We start from the raw sequence: 17,740 nt of genomic DNA on the forward strand, positions 1-17,740 counted from the left end.
CGTCTCTGTATTCCCACTACCTAGCACAATATCTGGCTCACAGGGTGTCAGCTTAACAACAGAGTACATTTTTGGTTAACCATGGCAGATAAGCATTTTACAGATTTTCTTCCTGTGCCCTTTTGTGGCATTTGCTTCATGGCTGGAATTAGAATTCAAAAATTGATCTTGCCTGAATTCTTTTTCATAACCCTCTATCTCTGAAAGCTACTTTTGACCTTCTTTGCCGAAACAGAGTTCCCACATCCTTACAGTAAAAATTTTTTCCCAAAGAAAAAGGAACTGGGTAAGAAACACACTGGGAGAAGGCTTGGGCAGTCAGTGAGCTGACCCCAGCATCATTTTTAAGGAGGAAAAGATTCTTTCTTAAGTGTTTAGGAGAAGCTATTATGTCATGTGCTATAAATCCAGATAAACTACTTCAATTCTAACAGGGATATTTTCAAGCTCAATTCAAAGAAATGACTTTTCCGGGAAGAGTTGCACCACATATTGAAAGGAAAATGAGAGGGTGCTTGTGGAGACCCACAAAATCTGCCAAAGCCAACCACCCATCGGCCTGTGAATGAGAGAGCCGTGCCTCTGGATGGGAAGTCTGCTCTGGCCAGAGCTCGAAGAACCTGTTTGGAGTCACTGAATGTTTGATGTTATTAACACACTTAACTTCTACATCAGCCATGTGAAGCCTTTACGTACCCATTTATCAGGTGAGGGAACTGAAGTCCAGAGAGTGCTTCCCCAGAGAGTTGAGTGCAAGAAGTGGCTAGAACTCAGGCTCACCATGTGCCAGGCACCGGGTAAGGTGCTCACACATGTCATCTCATTAATATTTAAAATAAACTCATATAAACGACAAGGTCCTACTCTACAGCACAGGGAACTTGATATATTCAACATCCTGAGATAAACCATAATGGAAAAGAATATGAAAAAGAATATATATGTATAACTGAATCATTTTGCTGGACAGCAGGATTTAACACGACATTGTGAATCAACTATACTTGAATAAAATAAATTTAAAAAATAAGAAAAGAAAACACACAAACAAACTCATGAGCTAAGTACTATAGTTTCCTCCTCAAACGGTTGAGGAAACTGAGGTCTGGAGGAGCCTAAGAGGCATTCTCAAGGCCTTAGGGTAGGACTTAGACCTCAAGAACTAAACAAATAGCATCGCAAATAGCATCTCAGCAGGAGAGTTTTTTATTTTTTAACTTTTTAAAGCAATCCTAAGATAAAGATGATGGGATGGATAAGCTTTCACTACTGGTCACAGTTATTTTTGTGGACACAACATCAAAATCATTAGAAATTAACCATTATTTTCATTCTAGGAATTAAAACTTACAAATATTTCAAGTATTTTAGATACCAGATATACAAATGTAGTAGTCAACAATCACTTTTGGAAAAAAAAATACACACTTTTATTTTATTATGTTGATTCTTTTTCAAAATGAAGACTAATTTTCCTTTTGAACTCAAGAACAATTTCTGTATGTATATTAATATTTACAGTTAAATTTTGCTTTTAGAACAGATAATTCCTGTATAAGGGATAGGAAAGCAGACTTAGATACTGTTTAACTTGACCTTGTGTATCAGCCTGTGCTCTTCTGGGGAGAAAGACAGCCTGTTCATTCCAGGCAGGCAGTGAACTCTAAAAAAATAGCTGTACACAGCAGAGAACTGTGATTTTCAGAGGAACTACTTTAGTGTGTTCTCTGTGTTCTTAAAGAGAGTACTTTGACAATTTTGCAAAAAAGTTGAGTCTTAAAGATGGTAATTCGCAGAAGTTGCTTTGTGGAAAGTCGAAAGCAAAGGAGCTAGAAGAGATAATGCAAAATACTCTCCACTTTCAGAGCAGATTCTTACTCCATATGGGAAGAGAATGTGAAAAGGCTCTCCCTCCAAGTCCATGAAATTTAAGCCTTCATTCAGCTGACGACAGTCCTTCCGTGAGTTAGTTTCCCCCAGGACTAAGTTAGTCTCCGGTTAACATTCAGACTTCTCTGCAAATAGTTAACCTTTTTCTTAAGAGTTACCTTATAGGAACTCCAAATGACAATGACAGCTTGGTTTTATTTTTTAAAAAATAATAAATAAAAAAATAAGTTATTTAAAAAATTATCCTGCAAATGGACAGTAGTTTAATCCCTACTACACATTACATCCAGTACATTAAAATGGATCCACTTCCCACATTATACAATATTTTTGTTATGAAAATCTAGAAAGGATCTTTATAATTTTGCTTTTGAAATTATTTGCTACTAAACTCATTTAGCTAACGACTAACCCTGATTTCTCTGCAATCATCCAACACACTTTAGAATTCTTGTGAAATGAAAAAAAACCTCAGCCCACAAGTTTTTTTTCCCAAATATAATAAACTTTTGATAAATACTTAGTAATTATCGAAGTTGACACAATGCTACACTTTTGAACATTTAATTAAACTTTAATCAGGATTTTGCAGTTTTCTTTTTGCATTTTGGAGTCAACTACTTTACTTTTCAGTTCTCAAATATTTTCAAAGGCCCATAAAAAGTTCACAGGCTCTAGACACTGAGGACTAGAGTACGTACCATGGACAACAGAACCCTAGTGCTGGGATCTGGGAAGAAAGAGAATTCTGGTAAGAAGTGATTCATGCAAGGAGACATATTTATTAACCTTTCCAGATAGTGTGCTATTTCCTGCACTACATTGATACTTATGAGTTATACTTTACTTTGCTAAGAGGTGAAGTAAGGCATCCAGCCTTCACGACTTACTCATTCTAGATCCCATGGACGATAAAAAAGCACAAGATGTGGTTGCCGCCCTGGAGGACCTAATAGTTTAGTTGGGAAGAAAAAATACTATTCTCCTTAAGGTTAGAATTTCTCTTTAATAACCGAACACATGTGCTTGTGAGATAATGAATTCAGGGTTTGGGTATTTGAGTGACCAAACGAAAACAGTAATATTATTGTCTGGTTGTACCAAAATCATTGGTTAAATTGTCCTTTAAAACGCCTGCCTAGTGACTTAGGCACTAAGATAACTGCTGGGGACCCAGCATTCCTCCATAGTGCAAGAAGACAGATGAGAGTCCTTATGAGGCCAATTTTATTTTTATTCAGGCCCAGGGGATAGTGTTTTGAAATGGGGTTAGGTTTCCATTTCAATTAGAGAAACTAGAAACAAGAAGAGAAGATTTCAGCCCACAGTGAAACAGGCATATCTGAGTTAACTCTGACTCTTATTCTGCTCCATTGTTCAGTGAGTACAATTGATATATTTCCTCTGAAATGAACTTTTTGTTTTTTAAGGATAAATGGAATGTCTTCTTTTGAAATAGCACAAGATATTCAACAGGGGCCTCAATAACCAAATGCTTTTTCTTCATTGCTGTTGCTGTTACCTAAATAGGTCCTACAATGAAAATGATACGGCTTCAGTAATGCTGAGGAATTCTTGCCCTTTCATAACCGGCAGGTAGGCCACGAGGTCAAATTTTAATGCCTGAGCGACTCTCCTGACTCAATGGGAGTCACATACCACGGGGCACAATCTGGCTGCAGGGTTACCACATGTTCTGTGGAAGGATGGTGAGTCACCATTGCACACCAAGCTCTGCAACAGCACAGAAGAGCCAACACCACGCTTGCTTATCCTGGGGAAATAGCCTGTGAGCAACCTGGCTCCAACTCCTTAGAGATTATTTCTGAGAACGTATGTCTTCAACTACTGCTTGACATGACCAGAAGCAGAAGAAACGGCTACAGAGAATTTCAATTCACTCTCAAGAACTGCCTGGCAGTCTTTAGATTATGTGAAAGAACTAATTGTGGAAACAATGGTGATCTTTGATTCCTAGCATGAGGAGAGACCTAAGTAGAAGCTGTCTGGGGGGTGGCTCACTAAAAATCTTTAAAGGAACAAAGAGTAAAAATCCTCTTTTGTGGGCAGGATCCTGTTAGCAGGGCCACTGCACATGTCTATGCAAACTGTACTTTGCACAACTCCAGGGGGTACCATTTACACAACCCATGATGTGAATTGTGTCTTTTGAGTCCTGCAACATGGCAGTCCTATCTTTCTGTTTCTCAAATGATGAGACAATACAACTGTGTTTTTCGTCTTTAAATAGATCCCAAAGGCTCCAGTTGAAGCACTGAGGCTAACACACCGGGCAATACAGAGAAAGTGGCATCAGACAGTGGTTAGGAAGACCACGAGTCAGAGTGACAACATATAAATCCCAACCTGGCTCCTTACCCAAGCCACGTGGCTTTACCTTTCTATGCCTTAGTCTGTTCTACTGTAAAATGGGCGTAATTGAGGTGACTGGGAGAAGTATATCAGATGATGTAGGTAAAATGCTTAGAAGAGTGCTCAGCACGTAGTCAGAGACTCAATAAATGTTAACTCTTACTATTAAAGAAGATAGTATCTCCCTTTTGTTCAATTGTTAAGATTCTGGAATGAATGAAAAAACAATCATAGCTGTATTATAATAATAATTTGGCCTCAAGAGTATTTATGGCTCCAGAGGAAACATTTTCTATGTGCCCTTTAAAGTGGAGTATTAGGAATAGTTTAACAGGATGCTTTTGGAGAAAATGAAAAGACGATGAGCAAAGGTCATTGAACCATTTGAAGATTTTTATTGGGGTAATCAGATGTCCATAAAAAGCCACTCTTTCCTAAAGAATGGCTCATCCACCAGGAATGATACCCCAATGTGACCAACGTTTTTGGCTTGTAAACAGAAATTTGGAATTATATGAGAGATCTCTCCTTTTGAAATAGTGGTGCTAACTCAAAATTTATAAAATACTGCCTGGCCAACACTGTAAAGCCAAACAAAATAAATTTGATGTGGGGAGTGCTGGCTGTGTTACCAGATTTCCTTTTAACCATCGTTTAGGATTTACTGACTTACCGTTTTACTAATCTCAGAGAAACTCCTTTATGTAGACTGGCTAATGCAACAGTGAGTTAATATCGGTTATTTATATTTTAAGAGTAGGTATGGTAAATAACAATAACTTAACCAGTGGAATTAATTTCAAACATTTCAGGCCTTTAACAAAAAATTTTTGGAGAATTAATTGTGATGAAACGGCAAGTGCTTATTCCATCCATACATGAAACCAATCCTAGTAGACTCAATTAAAAAAATAAAAATCTTCACTGTTACTCTTTAGCTAATCATTAACCAAAGTCTGAGTGACTAGCTGAATGAGTAATTTGGTAACTCAGAGAAGGTAGAGGAAACTCGTATTTGTTTAACACCTACTATCCACTTGGTTCTTTTTTTTTTTTGTGGTATGTAGGCCTCGCACTGCTGTGGCCCCTTCCGCCGCGGAGCACAGGCTCCGGACGCGCAGGCTCAGCGGCCATGGCTCACGGGCCCAGCCGCTCCATGGCATGTGGGATCCTCCCGAACCGGGGCACGAACCCGCGTCCCCTGCACCGGCAGGCCGACTCTCAACCACTGCGCCACCAGGGAAGCCCTACACTTGGTTCTTTATCTATGTTTTTTCTTCCAATATTCAAAACAACCCCTTAAGGAGTTGCAATTATTCATTATTTTGTAGCTGTAAGTTGATGTTTGGAAAGGTCATGCCTAACTCCTTTGGACCATGCACTTCTTTTATACTATGAATGTTGATGTTGCTAAGTACTAATTCAGGATCTGGTACCACTGGCAATCAGTAAAACACACACACACACACACACACACACACACACACCCCAAACAAGGTTAAGTTCACGAGGTTAGACAGGGTCAGCTGCTGTATGATAATTTAAAAACAAGGTTAAGTTCATGCGCTTAGACAGGGTCAGCTGCTGTATGATAATTCAAAGGGAATAATTCTGTGCTGATAAATAGAAGCTTTTTCATCTTAATTGGAGTCATCATATTTCATTGTTAGGCACTGTATACAATGTATACATTAACTGGGATCTCATAGTTCCTTATATTCATCACAAAAATCAAAACAGGGTTGGGCGTGTAATTAAATGTAAGTAGGTGACTTAACCTTTCAGATTTTTCTAAAGGAGAAGTGGGGGCCTGATGGGGTTGGAGGGGGAGGGGTCAACAGAAGTTAGGGGAAAGCTAAGGAATAGCAAAATCTGTCTTGATTTCATAGGAAGTCAAGGGTAGACAGTTGAAAGTGAAACTAGTTCATACATTTCCAGGACAGCTTCAGAGTTAACATCGTGTAAGGGAACCTACCAACACTCTGACATCTGTTAAGGCTTCCACAAGTGTCAAATGTGTTTTTCCAAGCAGCATCAACTCTAATTAAGACATTACCAACTTAATCCAACTTCACATAAATCCCAAATGATTAAACACTATCTATTTAGAATAATATCACATACTTATGAAGATGAGTCAGTATTTTGGGGTCACTATAATAAATACAAATGAATATAAAGAGGTAGTATTTGCTTCAGGGAGTTTACAATAAAAAGAGGGGATGGTTGGTAAGAGACACACACCCATGAAAAGCACCACATTATTGTATTTTATTCACTTCCTAGGTCTTATCATATGTGAAATTGTTGTGTTCTTCATTGTGGATCTCACCTCCTAGAATAGAACTTCTATGAGCACAGGAATTGCCTGCTTTACATCCTCCTATATCTCCAGTAACTGGAACGGTGCCTGGACCATAGGAAGCACTCAACAAACATTGGGCAGATCAACAAATGAATGAATGACACAGATCAGGAATGTTACGATAAGAAGGTAGAGAAGGAAAAAATCCTTGTGGGATGGATAGTCAGAGAAGATGTCAAGGAAAGAGGATCCTGGATTGGGTCTTGAAAGCTGGTAGAAAAGAGAAGACCATTCTTCTGGGGGGAATGACAGAGACAAAAAGGATGGGCAAGACCTGAGAGATGCCTACAGCGATGTAAAGTGTTATTCCACCAGGAAATCTTGATGAAGAGACTTGGAATTACATAAAGAAGAACGTTTTAACAAAAACAGAATAGGCTCCCTTGGGGTTGCTGGAAGAGGCGATTTCTGTGAGGAGATGTATTGGAGCTTTGGGTAGAAGAAAAACACAACGAAAATGTGAGAATGGGCAGTCAGGCCCTGAGGAGTAGGTAGAACTTTTAAAGGTTCCCTCGAACACGGGGATTCCAGGCCTCTGTTTTTGCTTTGTTGCTCAAAATAATTTAAGAGAACGTCTTAAATTCCTTGAGTGAATCATAACTAAAATGTTGCCTTTATCTTCCTAAATCAAGAGAAAGCTCAATTAACCACTGGAGTTATTTCATCTTGTATTTGGCGAAACCACATTTCAGCTGGTGGGGAAACAATTGTTTTACCTTCACTCTAGAAGTGGTATTTGAGAATGACATTTAAGAAACATTTTCTATGGCCTTCAGAAGACAATTAACCATTTTGTTTTGAAGGTTTATGATATGATACAGTATTTTTAAAGCCCATTCTAATTAAACAGCTTGTAGAAAAATGTCTTTAAATCACACCCTATGGAAGCTCTTCTTTCAAACGGTAGTCTACAGAGAACTTCAAGTAAATATATATGGCCGTACATCTGATGGTGTGAGAAATTAAATGGATTTGCTTTATATTTATTAAATCATCTCTGGTGTCATATATTCAAATGCCAAGACGCTAATATAAAAACAATAATAGTTTGTTTAAATTTTCCAAACACACGGAATAAAGAGAAGCCTTAATTGAAAATACTTGTATAAACATGCAGATGAAATTAACTCAGTATCTATGACCTACATAGAGGCAGGTATTGGCGCCTATATCCTCTGAACAGCTACCTCTCAAAGCTGAATCCTCTAAAAATCTGCAGCTCCCCACCTGAAGGTTTTTTGTTTCTTTGCTTGCTTTGTTTTGTTTTTTAAATACCTGCGAGTCTTTGTCTAAGGGCTATTTTTCTGGCCATAGGTAACATGCTTGACCCATGGATAAGTAAACCAGAGTGGTGGGTTGTTAATAACCCCCAGAAACAGGTGATGGATGGGGGAGTTGGTGGATAAGGACTCCAGCTTCCTCATCCCATGGATGGCGTAACTCTGAGGAGTATCCCACACACACTGTCTTGCGAGTGTGCCCAGTGGGACTCGGCTTCACTTGCCCACTGGGGTAACTGGCTTGATGATGCATTTGTGCCTTCCATTCCCTGTCTCACTTCCTCACTCCTTTACTTATGTTTTGTGGACTTTCTAGATAAACTAGTGGTACTTCTTGTCTCAGGGTTTACTTCTGGGGAAACCTAGACCAGTACACGCCTCTTCCATTATTTTGTGACACCAAAGAAGAGTTTTGATTGGGACTTGGAAACTATAAATAAAAGGGATTAAAGTGAGATTGTTATGTTTGTTTGTTCTTTCTCAAACACTGAAATGTTACCATTTTACTTTAATACAACCTTTCTCAAGTTTCTCCTGTTTTTCTTTACGTCCTTGCTTTTCTTTGACATTTGGCTTCTTCAGCCCCTGGCACATACACACATGAAGTGGGATGCCACGGGGGTAGGTCAATAAGAAACATTGAAATGAAAAAAAAAAATGCTTACAGCTTCAGAGTGTTCACTACATGAACCAAAACATACTTTACCATTTGTGTGTGTGCTAGGGACTCATTATGAATAAATCATATGTTGCCAGGCAAATGTTATTTCTAGAAGAAATGGCAATGTGCATTCATTTGCCTGGACCTAAATCAGTGTTACTCTGAAATCAGTATATTTTCTGATGGTGTGAACCAACACACACATATACACACATACATGTGTGTGCACTTGACATATCCCTTTATAAAATGAGCACACTAAAGATACTGAAAATCAATCAACAATAAACCTTAACAAGGTTTACCTGTCTTAAGAAAAACACAGCAACAAAACAAAACAAAACAAAACAAAAACGACAAGCCTGGAGCCACCATAGATTCATATTAGTCAACACTATTAAAAAGCCAGATGTGTCAGAATGACCCCAAGATCTCCAAATATTTATAGCAAGTATTTTAACTTGGGGAGAGAAAAAGGACGGATTTTCTTCAGATGTCTGAGGCCAGTAGAGGACCTTTTCGACTCTTTCCCTCCATAAATGCTTAGGAAGGAGAAAGCCCACTGTGAAATGGTGAGGCAGCGGTGGGGGGGGGGGGAATAGACATTTCAGTGTGATTTTGATCTCCATTTTGCTGAGTAGGAATAGGAAGGAATTTAGAGGTGTTTTAAATGTTAAGAAGAGAGAGAAAGAGAAAGAAAGAATGAGAAAGAAATGAGAGAACAAAGAAGGGTAAAATGTTTCTAGACTTTTCACAATCACTTAAATATTTGATCAAAAGATAGATAAAAATAATTGCCCAAACTTCCACATTATGAATCCTTGTAGCTTCAGAGCTATAGGGTGTTGCAATCATAAAGACATATTGGAGATCTGGAACCAGCATAATCACAAAGTTTATGAAAGCAACTTTTTTCCTCACATGTTTCTGTAAAACTATTTCTTTTAAAAGATATTACCTGGACTCCTTCTTTGAACATTAAATGTATTTTTTTTATGTTATAGAGATAGCTTAAGTAGCTGATGACAGGGAAAAATCTTCTTGACATTGGTCCTGGCAATGATTTTTTGGATATGGCATTCAAAGTATAGGCAACAAAAGCAAAAATAGATAAGTGAGACTACATCAAACAAAAAAGCTTCTGCACAGCAAAGGAAACCATCAACAAAATGAAAAGGCAACCTACAAAATGAAAGAAAATATTTGCAAACCACATATCTGACAAGGGATTAATATCCAAAATATTTAATATAAGGAACACAGGCAACGCAATAGCAAAATAACCCAAAAAACAAAAGAAAGGACCCAAATAATCTGATTAAAAATAGGGCAGAAAACCTAAACGGACATTTTTCCAAAGAGGACATACATAAATAGGTACATAAAGAGGTATTCAACATCACTAATCATCAGGGAAATGCAAATCAAAACCACAATGAGATGTCACTTCACACCTGTTAGCATGACGTTTATCAAAAAGTAAAAAAAAAAAAGTGTTGGCAAGGGTTTGGAGAAAAGGAAACCTCTGTGTACTGTTGGTGGGAATGTAAATTGGTACAGCCACTATGGAAAACAGTGTGGAGGTTCCTCAAAAAATAGAACCATCATATGACTCAGAAATCCCAATACCGGGTATATATCCAAAGGAAATGAAATCACTATCTTGAAGATATATCTGCACTCCCACGTTCATTGGAGCATTAATCACAATAGCTAAGGTATGGAAACAACCTAAGTGTCCATCAACTGATGAATGGATAAAGAAAATGGGGTACATATACACAAGGGAATATTATTCAGCTATAAGAAAGAAGAAAATCCTACCATTTGAGACAATGTTGATGAACCTGGAGGGCATTATGGGAAGTGAAATAAACCAGAGAGAAAAAGACAAATAGTGTGTAGTCTTGCTTATATGCGGAATCTAAAAAAGCCAAACTCATAGAAGCAGAAAGTAGAACTGTAGTTACCAAGGGCTGGGGAGTGGGGAACATGGGGAGATGTTGGTCAAAGGGTACAAACTTTCAGTTATAAGATAAATGAGTTCTGGAGATCTAATGTACAGCATGGTGACCATTGAAAATACTGTATTGTATATAGACATTCGCTGAGAGAATAGGTTTTAAGTGATCTTACCACACACACCAAGAAAATGGTAACTATGAGGTGGCAGAAGTGCACCTTAATTGACTGTGGCAATCATTTCAGAATGTATATGTATATCAAACCAATTTGTTGTAACCTTAAATATATACAATGTTGGTTTGTCAATATACCTCCAAATAGATGATCACGTTCTAGAGCAAGCAAGTGCAGGTGTGTTTTGGGTTAGAAATAGGGAAGAAGGAAATGTATAAAGAATTAGATACTTCAGCAGGTTAAAACCCCATAAAGCTCAGAGTAAATTTCCATCTTGCCTCTGATTTGTATACAAACTATACTCAGATGGGCAGAGGAGAAGTAGAGAAATCAGCTTGACTTACGTGGAAGAGGAAAGGCTATATCCAGTTAATTTTTTAAACTACCTATTAACTTATCCACAGAACAGCTCTGCATAATGAATTCTAGAATGTGGTTACTGTCATTTCAGTTGTGGATGGAGGAGGTAATCTTCACCAAACTTAACTGATGACGGCTGTGAACTTGGCATGGTGACTGGTCTGAGATAAAGATACCATAATAAATACCCGTCTTTCTCACCTCTATGAAAATACTTGCTGCCTTACACATGGGCAGAGGTAGAGGAACGAGAAAGCCCATTTTTAGACACAACTCCAAAACCTGATGCCAGGTTCAAGTGCTGCCTTCCGGTCTCAGTGGAATATTTCCAAGGCTACTTTAGGGGTTGAGACTGTGGTCACTCCACAAACACTGGTCATGGCCTCAGTGCCAGAGGACAGGCATGCACCACCTGCTCAGCTGTCAAAGCAGGCTGATAATTTGAGACCAGGGAGCTGGTGACATTCCCTCTTCACATACCGGCTGCCTTTAGCAGGCCAGTGCACATCTCAGTCAACCAAGATGCTTCTGGCACTTGCCTAGACTTTGAGAGCACCCACTGGCTTGGTAGGGAGCAATTGGCATGAAGGAAGAACCTCAGCCAAGGAAGGTTTTGAGAAGACCCCATCCTGGCCCTCCAGAAGCAGCTGCATTCATACCTCTCCCTAGAGGGGACAAACAGGGCAAGCGCGCATGTGTTATCCTCCTTCATCAGTCAGCGGGAGGGAGGCCAGTTAATGATTTTTTTTTCAGCTCTTCATTGAAATCAATCAGCACATTGCCTCACTTAGATAGCAGCACCCAGTGAGGGGACCAGCAAGCTTTCCCAACAGCCTTTTCATTAAGGAGACATATTTTAGGTCCATCCCACTTTCAGTCTCTGCAGCGTAACATGACACCCCAAATTACCGGCCACAGTCCCAGCAGGCACAGTCAACTTCAGTCTGACTTAATCTGTTTTTCATATTCATAAACATCTTAAGGATCTGGATCACCAGGTCCAGGCAGTGAATGAGCTGGAAGACGTGATGTGAGAATAATGGGGATGCGGGCCAGAGGAGGGCGGAAGATGCGTTGCTCATAGGAAATGCAAAGTTCTCCAACTCAAAGCATTTCCTTCATTTTTTCCATGTAGTTCCCTTGAGGTTATGCAGCTGGATATTCTCAGAGCTGAGAGCAGAGAGGCTCACTGTAAACTATTCATTCTACCTTCTGGTACTTCCAGTCTCTCTGTGATGACAGTGGACTGGGTACCCAGTTATTCCTCAAACCAAAGCAGATGTGTCTGATCCTAACCTCTCAGAAGGCAGCAAGATTAAAGCACATATGGAATTTTGGTTGTCACCCATCTTACTTCCTCCTTGACAGACGGCTCTCCTTTTTATGTAAAATAAGCCAGGAGTAATAGAGCTTTGACAAATGACAGAGAATAGATTGCATTTTTAAATTAACTAATGGCAGGTACCTTGAGAAAGAATACCTAATCAACATTTGAGTCTAAGTCCCAGTTTCTTCTGGTGTGGGATACACTGAAGGCATTTAAATAACTGTCACATAGTTTATTACAAACCTAGTGAATTGTTTTGAATGTATCTTTTCTGTCAAATTAGAGGAAGTTTTAGACTAAAAATAATACAATAACAAATATAGCATTTAGTCCTACTCTGTATGCTATCCTCATTTACAGATGAGAAAACTGAGGTGCAGCACAGTTGAATAACTTGCTTAGGCCACACAGCTAGGGACACATACCTCTTCAGGGGTAAGAATGTGAGACTAATTTTTTTTTTTTTTTTTTTCGGTACGCGGGCCTCTCACCGCCGTGGCCTCTCCCGTCGCGGAGCACAGGCTCCGGACGCGCAGGCTCAGCGGCCATGGCTCACGGGCCCAGCCACTCGGCAGCATGTGGGATCCTCCCGGACCGGGGCACGAACCCGCGTCCCCCGCATCGGCAGGCGGACTCCCAACCACCGCGCCACCAGGGAAGCCCGAGACTAAATTTTTTGACAAGAAGTAATTAATTAAAATCATAAAATACTCTGCATTTTCCTTGATATTTGAAAGAAAAACCTGTGTATTCCCTGAGGGGCACCTGCTTACAGAATAGAAGGTTCCCAACTTACAAGGTCTTACAAGGTATCACTTAAGATTTTTCGACCTTACAGTGGTGCAAAAGCAATACACATTCAGTAGAAACTGTACTTGGAATTTGGAATTTTGATCTTTTTCCTGAGCTAGCAATATGGGGTGTGATCCTCTCTCATGATGCTGGGCCATGGCTCCCAGTGAGCCATCCGATAATGAGGATAAACAGCCAGTACACTTACAACCATTCTGTACCCACACAACCTTTCTGGTTTTCAATCTCAGTACAGTAGTCAATAAATTACATGTGACATTCAACACTTTATTATAAAATAGGCTTCGTGTTAGATGATTTTGCCCAACTGTGTGCTAATGTAAATATTCTAATAGTGTGTAACGTAGGCTAGGCTAAGCTGTGATCTTCCATAGGTTAGCTGTATTCAATGCATTTTTGATGTCCGATATTTTCAACTTACGATGGGTTTATGGGGCCATAACCCCATCCTAAGTGGAGAAAGATCTGTATGTGCAATAAGTTAAGCTGAAATTGCTTCAAACACACCAAAGAAGTCATTAAAAAGGAAAATAAAGGTTCCGAAAGAGGGGAAACTATTCTCTTGTAGTCAGTGAAGCAGAACAGAAAAGTACATTTACAGATTGACTGCAATTTATGGAAAGAGAAAATATGTAAAGAAATATGAAAAAATGTTAAAATATAATTGTGTTATTGTGGTAGAATATTAGGCGAGATTTTTTAACTTCTTGTTCCACAACTTCTGGATGTATTATTTTTGTATTTAACAGCAATGTGTTAAAGAGATAAATTATGGAAGCCCAGCCTCTTTCTGCACAAGATGGCTGCTGATGTCATAGCAGTTTAGCTCAATTTACATGCAGATTAATTTTTAAGATCTTTTATCTCCAATCATAGAGTTGGAAAATTTTTTCTTAAGAAGGAAAAACATAGCCTTTATGTTTATTTTGTGCAGTCATTAGTTAAGAAAAAAAAAAAACAGGTTATCAATTACGAAGGGTATTTATTTAAACAACAAAGTCCCTGCTTTCAAAGTGGTTAGAATCTAATGAAAGACAAGTTAAACTGAACCATAGAGTTGGTGCTCAGTATCTTTAGGCTGCATGCTAATTTCAAATATGGGAGAACATACATATTTCTTTCAGAAGTCTTTCATCTCCATTTAAAAAAAGTACCATTTTGCCAAGGGAAAATAAACAGAAGGAAATGGTTTGGGGTTGACTCAAAACTGTGAATATTTGAATTCTAATTTGGTTTTAAAGTCAGAAAAAAAACCCTACTCTCCTGGTATAATACTTTTAAAGCAAATGGAATTAATCATGCATGAAAAACTAATCTCTGACCTTTAGTGGTAATTTTACAGATTGAAAAAAGTTTCAAACACTCAGTTATGCAAAGAAAACAGACATTTGCTCACCGTCTGTAGACCCCAGCTCAGCTGACAGTAATTTTCCATTGATGGGGAGAAAAATCATGGAAATTATACATGGCTATGGCTGGCTTTAGACTGGCCCTATATAAACTCCAGCCATGATTCTGCAGTTTTTCTTTTGCGTGAGTGTGTAAAATATCAACAAAGTCTGTATAAAAAAGATGTCACCAATATTTTCGAGGTGATCTATAGTTGCAATATCTGATATAGTTTTGCCTCTTAGATTTATTGACTATGTACTTTTTTGCGTTATATACAACTACAATTCTGCTGGGAAAAGCAATAAAGCACTCTGTCATGAAATTGTTTCAACAAATGCTATCGCACAAGTTTTTCAGTGACTTCAAAATTTCCATTACCAGGAAAAGTTTTCAAAATGTATTTTTCCAAATGCACGTGGGAGGATACCTTCTGAACCTTGAGCCAGTTCTACAGGAACCAAGAGAAACACCAAAAAGTAAAATAAAACTCTCCACACCACTTCCAAAGCAAGGAAGCAAAGCCACAGCCAAGGGTGAGTGCAGCGGCCACCCGTCCACACCCATAAATGCTAGGGTAGTGCTGGTCACATCCACAGCTACACTTTTCTGAGCCTCTGTGGCCAATCGTGTGCTCTCACGTTCTAGAACTCCATGAGAGCCAGAATTCCAACTGCAAAGATGTGTGTGTGTGTGTGTGTGTGTGTGTGCGCAAACTCACTTGCTAGGGGTGAGGCGGTGATAAGGTGAGAAAAATACTAACGAAGCAGAGTCTAAATGAATCAATACATGTAAATCACTTAGTACAGTGCCTGGAACTTAGCCTGGAAACATGGGTGACAACACATGATATCAAAAAGGATATCTCTGGCCTATTAAAATATAAAACATTATATTTCCAGACCTTATGGACACTCTATAAGTATAAGCTATTATTTATAAGAAGCCTTTATACAGGGAGAACATAGAGTGAAATGTTTTTAACCGTAACAACTTACTGAATTTAAACTTAGAAGCATTGACTTATAATTATACTTATTTGATATAATTTTTTATCCATATTTTGTCTCCAGCAAAAAACCTCTGAGCTGCTAACATTGTTAATCATCTCTTTAAAAATCCAAAAAAGCGTTTTATGAACATACTACACTGAGATATGAAAATCTGAGTTGTGAAGGTTGGAAAAAAAGGAGTATAAGATTTGATTGAGAGGGTACATAATTTATTAATAATAAACATTGGCTTTGAAAACTAGTGAAATTCGGTGCTTCCCTGGTGGCGCAGCAGTTGAGTGTCTGCCTGCTAATGCAGGGGACACGGGTTCGAGCCCTGGTCTGGGAGGATCCCACATGCCACGGAGCGACTGGGCCCGTGAGCCACAACTACTGAGCCTGTGCGTCTGGAGCCTGTGCTCCACAACAGGAGAGGCCACGATAGTGAGAGGCCCACACACCGCGATGAAGAGCTGCCTCCACTTGCCACAACTGGAGAAAGCCCACGCACAGAAATGAAGACCCAACACAGCAAAACTAAATAAATTAATTAATAAAGTCCTATCCCCAACATCTTAAAAAAAAAAAAAAAAAAAGAACTTCTGGGATGGAGCCCAGCAAGCAGTTTTAACAAGTCCTCTAGGATTCCACTGCACAAGAAAGTTTGAAAACCACTACTCTGCACAACATCAATACATAGCTTAAAAAAAAACCCAAAAACTAGTGAAATTAGGGGACATATTTCCCTCGCTGATCTCCCTCCTTCACTTCCTTTCCTCCCTCTTTCATTTGCCTCTTTTTCTCCTTTTTTTCTTCGCTTCTCTCCTTCCTTCCACGCATTCTTTTCTCCCTCTCTCCCTTAATTTTTGTTCATTCTTTCAACCCATCCAGCCAAACAACAATGATTTGTTGAAGGCTTTTGTTGTTTTTTTCATTAAGGCAAACCAGTTAAGTAGTCTACTGTTTTTTCAATTGGTAAGTGTATTTGTAGCAAATAGATAACTTAAAGTTATTCAATTTCCAAAGTCTGTTGCTCTAAGGACTCATCCCAGCAGGAAAGTACTTAACCCAGGGATAGAACACAGGCTCTCACAATATTCATATTAAACTTGACCTGACTCTATCTGTACCTTGTTCAGTCTCAGTTTATTTTTTTATTTTTAAATTTTTTTTACGGTACGCGGGCCTCTCACTGTTGTGGCCTCTCCCGTTGTGGAGCACAGGCTCCGGATGCGCAGGCTCAGCGGCCATGGCTCACGGGCCCAGCCGCTCCGCGGCATGTGGGATCTTCCCGGACCGGGGCACGAACCCGCGTCCCCTGCATCGGCAGGCGGACTCTCAACCACTGCGCCACCAGGGAAGGCCCAGTCTCAGTTGATTATGTCTATTGGGCTTTCAAGCCTGCTCTCTGACTTTGCTTCTCCTCTTATTCCTCCAACTTGGCGCCCTCATGGGTTCTCACAATGCACCTGCTGTGGTACCTAGACTATGTCTTCCTTGCTCCCTGAGAGGCCACTCCTTGAAACTGGCCTTGACTGAGACCTAACTCCAATGACAGGTGCAGTAATGAATCCTCAGATGGACAGCTCTGCCTGGATAAGATACTTATGCTCAGGGTTGGAATCAGGTTTTCAAGCACAATCCCAGTATCCGTGTGACAATTAATATTTAAGCCTTGGTAGGATTTAATTTGTAAAGGATTAAACACGAATGTATTTCCTAAATCTGGCCTCTCACTCATCTTTTTTGTCTTCATGTTCTCCCTGCTCTTCTTTCCTCTCTCTCAAAGGCCTACTTTAGCATTAAAGAGAGTCTGCAGTGGAAAAGTAATAATAAAAGAGAAGCCAGAGCTTTGCTCTGAAATGTGTATGGGATGGAGAGAAGAGGAGCGGTAACACATTTGCATCTTGGTGGTGGGAAAAGGAACCTCATGGAACAACTGTGCCTGGAAAGGAAATCTCTTTTCATTGTATGCAGCCTTCTGGAGTCTGGTCATTGCCAGCAGCACAGAAGCCACAGAATGAAATGAGAAAAGTGCTGAGTAGAATTTGGGAAGTATAGACAAGCAGGAAGTGAGCTCCCTTGGCATATTATCTGACCATATCACCAGTATTCATATTAAAAGAACTTCTAAAAACAGAACACACACAC

The 17,740-nt window shown here is 39.4% G+C and overlaps 1 protein-coding gene across 8 annotated transcripts in view; it reads right to left on the bottom strand.

Annotated features, from left to right (window-relative positions):
• PDE4D (phosphodiesterase 4D) overlaps nucleotides 1-17,740 on the bottom strand; it is a 1,204,091-nt gene that overhangs the window by 306,184 nt on the left and 880,167 nt on the right. The window contains exon 1 of one of the 8 annotated variants that reach the window (XM_022597031.3): nucleotides 1-17,740. This exon is cut by the window's left edge and continues 12,613 nt beyond it; it is cut by the window's right edge and continues 40,789 nt beyond it. The exons of the other annotated variants lie outside the window; for them this stretch is intronic. The gene's annotated coding sequence lies outside the window, so the exon portion shown is untranslated. 8 annotated transcript variants of the gene reach the window in all.

Source organism: Delphinapterus leucas, chromosome 3 (assembly GCF_059928025.1).
Source record: "Delphinapterus leucas isolate spDelLeu-1000000601 "Yukka" chromosome 3, BTC_Dleu_Yukka2, whole genome shotgun sequence".
NCBI lineage: Eukaryota > Metazoa > Chordata > Mammalia > Artiodactyla > Monodontidae > Delphinapterus > Delphinapterus leucas.